This window comes from Amphiura filiformis, chromosome 9 (assembly GCF_039555335.1).
Source record: "Amphiura filiformis chromosome 9, Afil_fr2py, whole genome shotgun sequence".
Taxonomy (NCBI): Eukaryota; Metazoa; Echinodermata; class Ophiuroidea; order Amphilepidida; family Amphiuridae; genus Amphiura; species Amphiura filiformis.
Window position 1 is genome coordinate 33,774,189 of NC_092636.1, and position 14,957 is coordinate 33,789,145.

General features: G+C 42.9%; 6 non-coding genes across 6 annotated transcripts; all 6 read left to right on the forward strand.

Moving 5' to 3' along the window:
• Nucleotides 1-5,613: 5,613 nt before the first annotated feature.
• Nucleotides 5,614-5,686, forward strand: Trnak-cuu (transfer RNA lysine (anticodon CUU)). Its single transcript has one exon. It is a non-coding gene; the product is annotated as a tRNA-Lys (tRNA).
• Nucleotides 5,687-5,778: 92 nt separating this feature from the next.
• Trnak-cuu (transfer RNA lysine (anticodon CUU)) lies at nt 5,779-5,851 on the forward strand. The gene has a single exon. It is a non-coding gene; the product is annotated as a tRNA-Lys (tRNA).
• Nucleotides 5,852-5,956: 105 nt separating this feature from the next.
• Nucleotides 5,957-6,029, forward strand: Trnak-cuu (transfer RNA lysine (anticodon CUU)). The gene has a single exon. It is a non-coding gene; the product is annotated as a tRNA-Lys (tRNA).
• Nucleotides 6,030-7,789: 1,760 nt separating this feature from the next.
• Trnak-cuu (transfer RNA lysine (anticodon CUU)) lies at nt 7,790-7,862 on the forward strand. The gene has a single exon. It is a non-coding gene; the product is annotated as a tRNA-Lys (tRNA).
• Nucleotides 7,863-7,949: 87 nt separating this feature from the next.
• Nucleotides 7,950-8,022, forward strand: Trnak-cuu (transfer RNA lysine (anticodon CUU)). Its single transcript has one exon. It is a non-coding gene; the product is annotated as a tRNA-Lys (tRNA).
• Nucleotides 8,023-8,127: 105 nt separating this feature from the next.
• Nucleotides 8,128-8,200, forward strand: Trnak-cuu (transfer RNA lysine (anticodon CUU)). Its single transcript has one exon. It is a non-coding gene; the product is annotated as a tRNA-Lys (tRNA).
• Nucleotides 8,201-14,957: the final 6,757 nt, after the last annotated feature.

Below are 14,957 nucleotides of genomic sequence, written 5' to 3' on the forward strand. Positions count from 1 at the left end.
AGACCCGCAGGGCATGAAAACAATAAGTAACCTTAAGGGTCATGGCCTATTTTCACTTTTGCACAATTGCATATGAAGTGATAATGTGATATTAGCGCTAATAGCGCCATGGTGCTATCATACGCATTAGCGTTTTGCAAATGATAGCTTACGATAGCTAATAGCGTTTTGCAAATGATAGCTTACGATAGCTAATAGCGTTAGTGATGAAATTAGCACAACTCACGCTAATAGCGCGCATCACGGTAATGGCCGCTATTAGCACTAATAGCAAACCTATTGGGGAAATAGCGCTTACGCGCTAAAACGCTAAAGCACCAATCCCGCACTATGTACGCTAGCTCAGTTGATAGAGCAAAACAATGTAATATATGCAAGTACATTTGAACTACAATAATGTAACGTCAATAAGTAACAGCCCGGCTAGCTCAGTCGATAGAGCATAGGACTTAATCCCAGGGTCTTGTCTTCGAGCCCCACTTTGGGCCATCATGCAATTATTGTTGCCTACATATATGCACACAACAGAGGGGCACTCACAATAAGCAATTGACCCCTACTGGTAGCGCTGTGTTGTAGATATAGGAGATGAACTAGTTAGCGTCATATATCAAAAAGTATAAAAGCTATGATTTTAGTACTTGCTCTATGTTTCAATTACTTATTCTTTTCAAAATATCTGAATTTTCAACCAGGTACAAGCTTTAATAACGGGGAACCATACATTTTATGAGAAAGAAATCCTACCACATATATCCGTACATGGTGCGAGATTGGCGCTTTAGCCCTTTAGCGCGTATAAGCGCTATTTCCCCGCTATGATTGCTATTAGCGCTATTAGCGTATTATTTGCAAAAGTGTTAATTTTCTCAGGATGGTAGGTGCTATTATCGATAATAGCGTAAGGTGTGGCGCTATTAACGATCATTTGCAAAATTGTCTACTTTCTCAGGATGGTAGGCGCTATTAGCGCTAATAGCACTCATTAGCGTGAGGTGCGCTATTAGCGCTAATAGCGTAAGGTGTGCTAATAGCGCTATTAGCACTAATAGCGTAAGGTGTGCTAATAACGGTATTAGCGCTATTAACGTATCATTTTCAAAATTGTTTACTTTCTCAGGATGGTAGGCGCTATTAGCGCTAGTAGCACTCATTAGCGTGAGGTGCGCTAATAGCGTAAGGTGTGCTAATAGCACTAATAGCGTAAGGAGTGCTAATAGCGCTATTAGCACTAATAGCGTAAGGTTTGTTAATAATGGTATTAGCGCTATTAACGTATCATTTTCAAAATTGTTTACTTTCTCAGGATGGTAGGCGCTATTAGCGCACCTTAAGCTAATGAGTGCTATTAGCGCTAATAGCGCGTAAGAGCTATTTCCCCAATATTATTGCTATTAGCGTATTATATGCAAAAGTGTTAATTTTATCAGGATGGTAGGCGCTATTAGCGATAATAGCGCAAATAGCAAGTATTAGCGTGAGGTGCGCTATTAGCGGTAATAGCGTAAGTTGTGCTAATACCGATATTAGCGCTAATAGCGTACGTTGTGCTAATATCGCTATTAGCGCTATTAACATATCTCCCATAGGCGCTAATAGCACTCATTAGCGTGAGGTGCGCTAATAGCGTATGGCGTGCTAATAGCGCTATTAGCACTGATAGCGTAAGGTGTGCTAATAGCGCGATTAGCACTAATAGCGTAAGGTTTGCTAATAACGGTATTAGCGCTATTAACGTATCATTTGTTTACTTTCTCAGGGCGGTAGGCGCTATTAGCGATAATAGCGCAAATAACAAGTATTAGCGTGAGGTGCGCTATTAGCGCTAATAGCGTAAGTTGTGCTAATACCTCTATTAGCGCCAATAGCGTACGTTGTGCTAATATCGCTATTAGCGTATTATTTGCAAAAGTGTTAATTTTCTCAGGATGGTAGGCGCTATTAGCCGGCCGGAGACTCCCATACGACAACTAAACACTCCAAGTGAGTTCCAATATAAAAGTGCCTCGCAGGGCATGAAAGCTAGCCTGACCGCTGTCCCTACCATCTAGAATAAAGATCAAGGCCGCAGGGCCGGTAGGCCCGAGGCCGGATACTCCCATACGACAACTGCATAGTGCAGTTTTGTCCACGGCCAATTCACCGTGACGTTTTGAGCCATAAACCCGCTTAGTGAAGATTAAACCGAAATATGCAGTACTAAACCATTGTAGTAATCGATTGTCCAATGCGCATATCTTACCACGTGATAATATTAATCCAATGAGCGATCGAATTGTCCGCTACGGTCGACTAATCCAATCGATAATGACGCTATTGACATGTACGGGTGGAGCTCCACTGACTGAGTTTTGGGGATTTTTCACTGGTTTGCTATCATTTACTCATCAAGGCGCTCCACCGCTATTATAAAGACTATGCTAATAATCTAAAGATTGGCACGTACAAAATACACCATCCTTGATTGACAGAAAGTACTACATTTGTACCTATTACGGTTTGGTGGCACTCCTCTTCCAAACGCGACCAAGTCAGGGCGACCCGGTGAAGCAAAATGTACATTGGATTAACACGGGAGTTTGGATAAGATGGTAGATTTTTTTTCTCATACAAATGCATGCTCCCCCGTTATTAAAGCTTGTACCGGATTAAAAATTCAGATATTTTGAAAAGAATAAGTAATTGAAACATAGAGCAAGTACTAAAATCAGAGCTTTTATACTTTTTGATATATGACGCTAACTAGTTCATCTACTATACCCACAGCACAGCGCTACTAGTACGGGTCAATTACCTCCAAGTGAGTTCCAATATAAAAGGGCCCCGCAGGGCAAGAAAGCTAGTGTAACCGCTGTCCCCACCATCAACAAAAAAGATCAAGGCCGCAAGGCCTGCCGGAGACTCCCATACGACAACTAAACACCTGAAGTGAGTACCAATATAAAAGGGCCCCACAGGGCAAGAAAGCTAGTATTAAAGCTGTCCCCACCATCAATAAAAACATCAAGGCCGCAGGGCCGGAGACTCCCATACAACTACTTAACACTCCATGTAGGTTCCAATATAAACGGGCCCCGCAGGGCAAGAAAATTAGTGTGACCACTGTCCCCACCATCAACAAGAAACATCAAGGCCGCAGGGCCGGCAGGCCTGAGGCCGGAGACTCCCATACGACAACTAAACACTCCAAGTGAGTTCCAATTAAAAAAAAGTGCCCCGCAGGGCAAGAAAGCTAGTCTGACCGCTGTCCCCACCATCAAGAATAAAGATCAAGACCGCAGGGCCGGCCTGAGGCCAGAGACTCCCATAGGACAACTAAACACTCCAAGTGAGTTCCAATATAAAAGGGCCCGCAGGGCCAAAAAGCTAGTGTGACCGCTGTCCCCACCATCAACAAAAAAGATGAAGGCCGCAGTATTAAAGCTGTCCCCACCATCAAAAAAACCATCAAGGCCGCAGGGCCGGCAGGCCCAAGGCCGGAGACCCCATACAACTACTTAACACTCCAAGTAGGTTCCAATATAAACGGGCCCCGCAGGGCAAGAAAATTAGTGTGACCACTGTCCCCACCATCAACAAGAAACATCAAGGCCGCAGGGCCGGCAGGCCTGAGGCCGGAGACTCCCATACGACAACTAAACACTCCAAGTTCCAATAAAAAAGTGCCCCGCAGGGCAAGAAAGCTAATCTGACCGCTGTCCCCACCATCAAGAATAAAGATCAAGACCGCAGGGCCGGCCTGAGGCCAGAGACCCCCATACGACAACTAAACACTCCAAGTGAGTTCCAATATAAAAGGGCCCGCAGGGCCAAAAAGCTAGTGTGACCGCTGTCCCACCATCAACAAAAAAGATGAAGGCCGCAGGGCCGGTGGGCCCGAGGCCGGAGACTCCCATACGACAACTAAACACTCCAAGTGAGTTCTAATATAAAAGGGCCCCGCAGGGCAAGAAAGCTAGTGTGACCGCTGTCCCCACCATCAACAAAAAACAGCAAGGCCGCAGGGCCGGCAGGCCCGAGGCCGGAGACTCCCATACGACAACTAAACACTCCAAGTGAGTTACAATATAAAAGGGCCCCGCAGGGCAAGAAAGCTAGTGTTACCGCTGTCCCCACCATCAACAAAAAACATCAAGGCCGCAGGGCCGGCAGGCCCGAGGCCGGAGACTCCCATACGACAACTAAACACTCCAAGTGAGTTACAATATAAAAGGGCCCCGCAGGGCAAGAAAGCTAGTGTGACCGCTGTCCCCACCATCAACAAAAAAGATCAAGGCCGCAGGGCCAGCAGGCCTGAGGCCGGATACTCCCATACGACAACTAAACACTCCAAGTGAGTTGCAATATAAAAGGGCCCCGCAGGACAAGAAACTTAGTGTGACCGCTGTCCCCACCATCAACAAAAAACATCAAGGCCGCGGGGACGGCAGGCCCGACGCCGGAGACTCCAATATGACAACTAAACAGTCCAAGTTAGTTCCAATATAAATGGGCCCCGCAGGGCAAGAAAGTTAGTGTGACCGCTGTCCCCATCATCAACAAAAACATCGAGAGGCCGCAGGGCCGACAGGCCCGAGGTCGGAGACTCCCATACGACAACTAAACACTCCAAGTGAGTTCTAATATAAAAGGGCCCCGCAGGGCAAGAAAGCTAGTGTGACCGCTGTCCCCACCATCAACAAAAACAGCAAGGCCGCAGGGCCGGCAGGCCTGAGGTCGGAGACTCCCATACGACAACTAAACACTCCAAGTGAGTTACAATATAAAAGGGCCCCGCAGGGCAAGAAAGCTAGTGTTACCGCTGTCCCCACCATCAACAAAAAACATCAAGGCCGCAGGGCCGGCAGGCCCGAGGCCGGAGACTCCCATACGACAACTAAACACTCCAAGTGAGTTCCAATATAAAAGTGCCCCGCAGGGCAAGAAAGCTAGTCTGACCGCTGTCCCCACCATCAAGAATAAAGATCAAGGCCGCAGGGCCGGCAAGCCTGAGGCCGGAGACTCCCATACGACAACTAAACACTCCAAGTGAGTTCCAATATAAAAGGGCCCCGCAGAGCCAAAAAGCTAGTGTGACCGCTGTCCCCACCATCAACAAAAACATCAAGGCCGCAGGGCCGGCGGGCCCGAGGCCGGAGACTCCCCATACGACAACTAAACACTCCAAGTGAGTTGTTTTATTCTATTAGCGCTACTAGCGCGCTTTCCCTAGACTTAGAATCTTTATAAATTTAGCACAATTGCATATGACGTGCTATTACTCGCTAATAGCGCTATTAGCGCTATAATAGCGCTATTAGTGCTAATAGCGCGCTTTCCCTAGACTTAGAATCTTTTTAAATTTAGCACAATTGCATATGACATGCTACTAATTGCTATTAGCGCTAATAGCGCACTTTCCCTATAGTTAGATTATTTTCAAATGTAGCACAATTGCATATGACGCTAATAATACGCTAATTCTTGAGTGGCTCTTAGCAGAATTAACACTTTTTTGGATAGCGTCGCTAATAGCGCTATTTTTCATAGACTCTATACACTAATTTCGTGCTAATAGCAGTTTTAGCAAAATAGCGCTAATTCTGCTAAGAGCCAATCCCTTACCTTCCTCCAGCCCGGCTAGCTCAGTAGGTAGAGCATGGGACTCTTAATCCCAGGGTCGTGGGTTCGAACCCCACGTTGGGCGTCATTATTTTATTTTTTTATTTATCTTATTTGCAAAACAATGTAATACATGCAAGTATATTTGAACTACAATTGTAACGTCAACATGTTACAGCCCGGCTAGCTCAGTCGGTAGAGCATGGGACTCTTAATCCCAGGGTCGTGGGTTCGAGCCCCACGTTGGGCGTTATTGTTTTATTTTTTATATTTTTTTTTATCTATCTTGGTTTTGCAAAACAATTTAATACATGCAAGTACATTTGAACTACAATTGTCACGTCAATATGTAACAGCCCGGCTAGCTCAGTCGGTAGAGCATGGGACTCTTAATCCCAGGGTCGTGGGTTCGAGCCCCACGTTGGGCGTTATTATTTTATTTATGTTATTTGCAAAACAATGTAATACATGCAAGTACATTTGTACTACATTATTGTAACGTCAATATATAACAGCCCGGCTAGCTCAGTCGGTAGAACATTATACTCTTAATCCCAGGGTCGTTGGTTCGAGCCCCATTTTTTTTTATTTGCAAAACAATGTAATACATGCAAGTACATCTGAACTACAATTGTAAGATCAATATGTAACAGCCCGGGTACATGGTACGGGATTGGCTCTTAGCAGAATTAGAGCGTAAGCGCTATTTCCCCGCTATTATTGCTATTAGCGCATATTAGCGTATTATTAGCGTATTATTTGCAAAAGTGTTAATTTTCTCAGGATGGTAGGTGCTATTAGCGATAATAGCGTAGGGTGTGCTAATAACGGTATTAGCGCTATTAATGAATCATTTTCAAAATTGTTTACTTTCTCAGGATGGTATGCGCTATATTAGCGATACTAGCGCTAATAGCACTCATTAGCGTGAGGTGCGCTATTAGCGCTAATAGCGTAAGGTGTGCTAATAGCGCTATTAGCACTAATAGCGTAAGATGGGCTAATAACGGTATTAGCGCTATTAACATATCATTTGCAAAATGATGTCCCCACCATCAACAAAAAACATCAAGGCCGCGGGGACGGCAGGCCCGACGCCGGAGACTCCAATATGACAACTAAACAGTCCAAGTTAGTTCCAATATAAATGGGCCCCGCAGGGCAAGAAAGTTAGTGTGACCGCTGTCCCCATCATCAACAAAAACATCGAGAGGCCGCAGGGCCGACAGGCCCGAGGTCGGAGACTCCCATACGACAACTAAACACTCCAAGTGAGTTCTAATATAAAAGGGCCCCGCAGGGCAAGAAAGCTAGTGTGACCGCTGTCCCCACCATCAACAAAAACAGCAAGGCCGCAGGGCCGGCAGGCCTGAGGTCGGAGACTCCCATACGACAACTAAACACTCCAAGTGAGTTACAATATAAAAAGGGCCCCGCAGGGCAAGAAAGCTAGTGTTACCTCTGTCCCCACCATCAACAAAAACATCAAGGCCGCAGGGCCGGCAGGCCTGAGGCCGGAGACTCCCATACGACAACTAAACACTCCAAGTGAGTTCCAATATAAAAGTGCCCCGCAGGGCAAGAAAGCTAGTCTGACCGCTGTCCCCACCATCAAGAATAAAGATCAAGGCCGCAGGGCCGGCAAGCCTGAGGCCGGAGACTCCCATACGACAACTAAACACTCCAAGTGAGTTCCAATATAAAAGGGCCCCGCAGAGCCAAAAAGCTAGTGTGACCGCTGTCCCCACCATCAACAAAAACATCAAGGCCGCAGGGCCGGCGGGCCCGAGGCCGGAGACTCCCATACGACAACTAAACACTCCAAGTGAGTTGTTTTATTCTATTAGCGCTACTAGCGCGCTTTCCCTAGACTTAGAATCTTTATAAATTTAGCACAATTGCATATGACGTGCTATTACTCGCTAATAGCGCTATTAGCGCTATAATAGCGCTATTAGCGCTAATAGCGCGCTTTCCCTAGACTTAGAATCTTTTTAAATTTAGCACAATTGCATATGACGCTAATAATACGCTAATTCTTGAGTGGCTCTTAGCAGAATTAACACTTTTTGGATAGCGTTGCTAATAGCGCTATTTTTCATAGACTCTATACACTAATTTCGTGCTAATAGCAGTTTTAGCAAAATAGCGCTAATTCTGCTAAGAGCCAATCCCTTACCTTCCTCCAGCCCGGCTAGCTCAGTAGGTAGAGCATGGGACTCTTAATCCCAGGGTCGTGGGTTCGAACCCCACGTTGGGCGTCATTATTATTTTATTTATGTTATTTGCAAAACAATGTAATACATGCAAGTATATTTGAACTACAATTGTAACGTCAACATGTTACAGCCCGGCTAGCTCAGTCGGTAGAGCATGGGACTCTTAATCCCAGGGTCGTGGGTTCGAGCCCCACGTTGGGCGTTATTGTTTTATTTGTTTTATTTTTTTCTATCTATCTTGGTTTTGCAAAACAATTTAATACATGCAAGTACATTTGAACTACAATTGTAACGTCAATATGTAACAGCCCGGCTAGCTCAGTCGGTAGAGCATGGGACTCTTAATCCCGGGGTCGTGGGTTCGAGCCCCACGTTGGGCGTTATTATTTTATTTATGTTATTTGCAAAACAATGTAATACATGCAAGTACATTTGAACTACATTTAAATTGTAACGTCAATATATAACAGCCCGGCTAGCTCAGTCGGTAGAACATTATACTCTTAATCCCAGGGTCGTTGGTTCGAGCCCCATTTTTTTTTTATTTGCAAAACAATGTAATACATGCAAGTACATCTGAACTACAATTGTAAGATCAATATGTAACAGCCCGGGTACATGGTACGGGATTGGCTCTTAGCAGAATTAGAGCGTAAGCGCTATTTCCCCGCTATTATTGCTATTAGCGCATATTAGCGTATTATTAGCGTATTATTTGCAAAAGTGTTAATTTTCTCAGGATGGTAGGTGCTATTAGCGATAATAGCGTAGGGTGTGCTAATAACGGTATTAGCGCTATTAATGAATCATTTTCAAAATTGTTTACTTTCTCAGGATGGTATGCGCTATTAGCGATACTAGCGCTAATAGCACTCATTAGCGTGAGGTGCGCTATTAGCGCTAATAGCGTAAGGTGTGCTAATAGCGCTATTAGCACTAATAGCGTAAGATGGGCTAATAACGGTATTAGCGCTATTAACATATCATTTGCAAAATCACTTACTTTCTCAGAATGGTAGGCGCTATAGCGCTATTAGCGCTAACAGCGCTAATAGCACTCATTAGCGCGAGGTGCGCTATTAGCGCTAATAGCGTAAGGTATGCTAATAGCGCTATTAGCACTAATAGCGTAAGGTGTGCTAATAACGGTATTAGCGCTATTAACGTATCATTTGCAAAATTGTTTTTCTCAGGAGGGTAGGCGCTATTAGCGCTAATAGCGCTAATAGCCTTCATTAGCGTGAGGTGCGCTATTAGCGCTAATAGCGTAAGGTATGCTAATAGCGCTATTAGCACTAATAGCGTAAGGTGTGCTAATAACGGTATTAGCGCTATTAACGTATCATTTGCAAAATTGTTTACTTTCTCAGGATGGTATGCGCTATTAGCGCTAATAGCGCTAATAGCACGCATTAGCGTGAGGTGCGCTATTAGCGCTAATAGCGTAAGGTATGCTAATAGCGCTATTAGCACTAATAGCGTAAGGTGTGCTAATAACGGTCTTTTTAATTTTGTCAGGATGGTAGGCGCTATTAGCGCTATTAGCGCTAATAGTGCTAATAGCACTCATTAGCTTAATGTGCCCTATTAGCGCTAATAGCGTAAGGTGTGCTAATAGCGCTATTAGCGCTAATAGCATAAGATGTGCTAATAACGATATTAGCGCTATTAGCGATAATTAGTATAAGATCAAGGCCACAGTACAGGGCCGGCAGGCCTGAGGCCGGAGACTCCCATACGACAACTAAACACTCCAAGTGAGTTGCAATATAAAAGGGCCCGCAGGGCAAGAAACTTAGTGTGATCGCTGTCCCCATCATCAACAAAAACATCAAGGACGCAGGGCCGGCAGGCCCGAGGCCGGAGACTCCCATACGACAACTAAACACTCCAAGTGAGTTCAAATATAAAAGGGCCCCGCAGGTCAAGAAAGCTAGTGTGACCTCTGTCCCCACCATCAACAAAAAACATCAAGGCCGCAGGGCCGGCAGGCCCGAGGCCGGAGACTCCCATACGACACTAAACACTCCAAGTGAGTTCCAATATAAAAGTGCCTCGCAGGGCAAGAAAGCTAGTCTGACCGCTGTACCCACCATCAAGAATAAAGATCAAGGCAGCAGGGCCGGCAGGCCTGATGCCGGAGACTCCCATAGGGCCTGCACTTTGGCTCGTTTTTTGCAGGTTTACATGGTCCAATAATCACAAAATGACTGACATGTGGTAACAAAGGAAGCAGTCACTGCAATTTGATTATGTCCCATATGATTGGCCATTCAAGACACCCCTGTGAATATACTATAGCGGCCTTTTCAAAATATAATACCTGTTTGCTTGACTGCATTGACAATACCCGGGAACAATACACACAGTATATGCATTGGACAAACTTTTTACAATAAGCATGATAAGTGATGATGTGACCTCCAGATTTATACATCGTTCGTCTCGCACACTGACAACATTTGATTGAATGGACTGTAGGCTACTGCGCCGTGACATGGAATAATTGATGGCCGTGATTACGGTGAAGGACACCGGTTCAAATCCTTTGTTTGGAGCCAATCGATAAAAGCATGCAGGGCCTCTATACCCATGTACAGTTTATCCCTACATAACCTATGAGCGTGTTTATAGTGAGCCAGATTATCCGGTATTTAGCTGGACTGCCACGCAGTCTATATTTGTTTATGTTTTACTAACCATTGCAAATCTAGACTACGCGGTAGTTTAGCTAAATAACGGAAAGATTGTCTCACTATAAACACGCTCTATGTCTTGAATACGCTGGCAAAGTTATGTAATAATCGGATTAATACTATATAGCAGTAGGTAAAAACAAGTTTTGAATAATCCGCGCTATAAAGTCCCATTCAGTGATCCCAGCGAAAGTGAAAAAAAAAAATCAAATTGTTACGTTTATATAAATTTTTAATGAAAAACAAATGGCAAAAAAAACAAAAAACAGGGAAACGACAGTATTGACGAAGTTGAAGCCCCATTCAAATACATGTAGCTAATTTATATACTGTCAGTACCGGTATATAAATTACAGACTCACGTAAATGCATTATTTTTGTCTTAGACACACGGCTTTCGGCTGAACCACTGCACTAGCAAGCTATGTTAGCACATCTATGACAATGACGAAAGGTACAAAATCAGCCATAGGCCTTTAGATAGCAGAAGACACCAAAGTGGTGTTTTATGACCTTTGACATTCTTTTGTGGCGAGTGACATGGTCTTTCAATTCACGCCGAGTGTCCTTGACAGGTTTGACTATGCTTCAGTGGTCATGAAAGAATTCACAAGATAACCTCTGCCCCAATAATCCCAAGCAATTGTCTGCAACTGCTCCTCGGATCATAAGAACTCAGTCCTCAAATGATAGTCATAATAATGTCCAAAATATAAAAATTACTGACTATCATTGAAGACTGAGTTCCGCAGTCTAGTATCCAAAATCTGAATTTTGATGATTTTTACGATCGCCGGGATGAAAAAAAATCAAAAAAATCACTGAATGGGCCTTTAGTTCCCTCCTCTCCTTACCCTGGCAATATAAATCAAAGAAAAATAAAGAAAAAAATAAATAAAACAAGAAAAGAAAAAAAAAGACAAAGAAAATTAACCAAATTAAGGGATCTGGAATGAGCGTTTTGAGCGTTTCGATAGTATGTTTTGTGGGACATGAGAGCACATCAGACATATCGAATTGCATTCTGAATACGAAGAATGTCTTTCTGATATCAAATAAATTTCATTGTTTGAAATTCACGATATAATACAAATTTTATGACAAATTATTAAAATTTGATATTTTTCACATTTTTGATATATAACAGTCCTCGAAGTAAATATCATAAATCTAATGTTATATTCTTAAACAGTCCTTGGCATACCATACATGTATAGGCCTATGTATAGTAAATTTGTCTGATTTATCTGTTTTGTGCTGTTTAAGCAAATAGTTAAACATAATTTCCATAAAATGTAAGCTTTTACTGTCAGATATGTCCCTTTTAATTTTGAGCAGAACAAGTGAGGTAAAGCAAAGAAAATTGGAATTTACTACTACTAGCGCCAATGAATGTTATACGATTGTAAAACGGTACGATCCTCTGGGTGTGGGTGGGGGTGTGGGTGTGTGTGTGTGTGTGTCCTGCACACGTATTTTTTTCTGCAACTATAACGGGACGCAATACGATACCGGTATGTTATAAGAATCAAACTTACAAGAAAGATGGCTCTTGTCAAATCCTACAATTCTGTCAGAGAAATATGCATATTTGTATTAATTTTTAATTAATTGACATAATTGATTAATTAATAAATATTTTATTTAATGATTTACCATAATTCCAAATATGTCAAACAATATGTCAAATTAAAGCTAATGAAATGCTTTATAAATTGGTCAGAGCGCATTTTGCAGAATGCATTTAGTACTTTAGTTACATGATTTTTGCTATACACGCATAAGAGCTGTACTTTTAAAATCCGCGCCTAATCAATAATAATAGTCTTTCACTCCATTGTCAAAGTACTGTGCTCCCTGTAGCATTATGGAGTGATCAGGTCCTAGAGTGTGATGGTTTTGTAGCAGATGACAGTGCTCATTCAAGCCTGTCAAGGTCAGTTAGTAGCCACTTGCTGAATGGATGGCCATTATCAACTATCAAAGAGATGCCTTGTGCAGCTGCCAATCACAGTAGAGGTTTGATAACATTTTGTTAAAACCCAAATGTAATATAAGGACAATGCTGTGCATGTTGGTACTTAATTGTTTGGATTCTTACGTTGAAATTCCCTTGTATTAGTATTTTTATGTGTAGTGTATAGTGGTCATAAATTATATAGGCCTAGCTTTTAAATTTTGGGCATTTTTGCTCTGTTGCACTGTACCATTATGGAATTTGAGTAAATCAATTACCGACACAAGCAGGTATACAGTGTATTATTTTATTTTTATTTCGTATCTCAGGAGCACAGCTCACTTGGTAAGGCATCAGAATTTGGTACACTAGCGCTTCGAACTTTAAATCGGAAGGTGGTGAGTTCGAGCCTCATCACGGTCACATTAATTTTATAAATCAAATATTGTTCGAACTTTTCATATTTGTTTTTCTTTTATTGTTTCTTTTCTTTGTCTTTTTTTTTTTCTTGTTTTATTTATTTTTTCTTTATTTTTCTTTGATTCATATTGCCAGTGTAAGGAGAGGAGGGAACTAACGGCCCATTCAGTGATTTTTTTTTTTTTCCGGACGATCGTAAAAATCATCAAAATTCAGATTTTGTACAAGACTGCGGAACTCAGTCTTCAATGATATAGTCAGTAATAATCTTTGGTCATTATATGACTATCATCATTTGACGACTGAGTTCTTATGATACATCATCCGAAGAGCAGTTTCAGACAATTGCTTGGGATTGTTGGGGCAGTGGTTATCTTTTGAATTCTTTCATGACCACTGAAGCAGAGTTAAACCTGTCAAGGACACTCGGCGTGAATTGAACTGACCATGTCACTCGCCACAAAAGAATGTCAAAGGTCATAAAACATCAACTTGGTGTCTTCTGCTAGTGGTTCAGCCCTAAGCCGTGTAGGCCTATTTAAGACAAAAATAATGCATTTACGTGAATCTGTAATTTATATACTGACAGTATATATAAATTAGCTACATGTATTTGAATGGGGCTTCAACTTCGTCAATACTGCCGTTTTCTTGGGTTTTTGCCAATTGTTTTCATTAAAAAAATTTTTATAAAAGTAACAATTTGATTTTTTTTCACTTTCGCTGGGATCACTGAATGGGGCTTTGCAACGCGATATATTCAAAACTTGTATTCACCTACTGTTATAGCATTAATCCGATTATTACACAACCTCGCCAGCGTATTCAAGACATCCAATGCAAATAATCACCTAGATTATGACGTATCATACCGTAAATATGGCGGAATACTCAAATTCATTCAACAAAAGCATGATTACAAGCTATTGCAATCTACCGCGACAGCTCGTCTCACACACATAACAAATGCACTATACGATCAAATAGGTTGACGACAACGTTTGATTGAATGCACTGCATTGCGCCATGATTACGGTGAAGGACACCGGTTCAATTCCTTTGTATGGAGCCAATCAATAATTTCACGCACATCCTCTATTATTGCCCAATTATTTCCCGGGATGATTGCACACTGTAAAAGAGCTATTGTTATAATGTTTGATGAAATCGTGTTTAACTACCATATTTTCTTAAGAACGGCACAATACAGATAAAGCAGGCAGATTTACTACATGTGGTACATGTATATACATATAGGGAATGTGTGTGAGTCGAGTATTACCTAATTATAATAGGGGCGTATCCAAAAATGAATTCACGCCCCTTTCAAATGTCGAGCCAAAGTGCAGGCCCTATGCCATACGACAACTAAACACTCCAAGTGAGTTCCAATATAATAAGGGCCCCGCAGGGCAAGAAACTTAGTGTGACCGCTGTCCCCACCATCAACAAAAACATCAAGGCCGCGGAGACGACAGGCCCGAGGCCGGAGACTCTAATATGACAACTAAACGCTCCAAGATAGTTCCAATATAAATGGGCCCCGCAGGGCAAGAAACTTAGTGTGACCGCTGTCCCCATCATCAACAAAAACATCAAGGACGCAGGGCCGGCAGGCCTGAGGCCGGAGACTCCCATACGACAACTAAACACTCCAAGTGAGTTCCAATATAAAAAGGGCCCCGCACGGCAAGAAAGCTAGTGTGACCGCTGTCCCCACCATCAACAACAAACATCAAGGCCGCAGGGCCGGCAGGCCCGAGGCCGGAGACTCCCATACGACAACTAAACACTCCAAGTGAGTTCCAATACATGTATATAAAAGTGCCCCACAGGGCAAGAAAGCTAGTGTAACCGCTGTCCCCACCATCCACAAAAAAGATAAAGGCCGCAGGGCCGGCAGGCCTGAGGCCGGAGACTCCCATACGACAACTAAACACTCCCAGTGAGTTGCAATATAAAAGCGCCCCGCAGGGCAAGAAACTTAGTGTGACCGCTGTCCCCACCATCAACAACAAACATCAAGGCAGCAGGGCCGGCAGGCCTGAGGCCGGAGACTCCAAT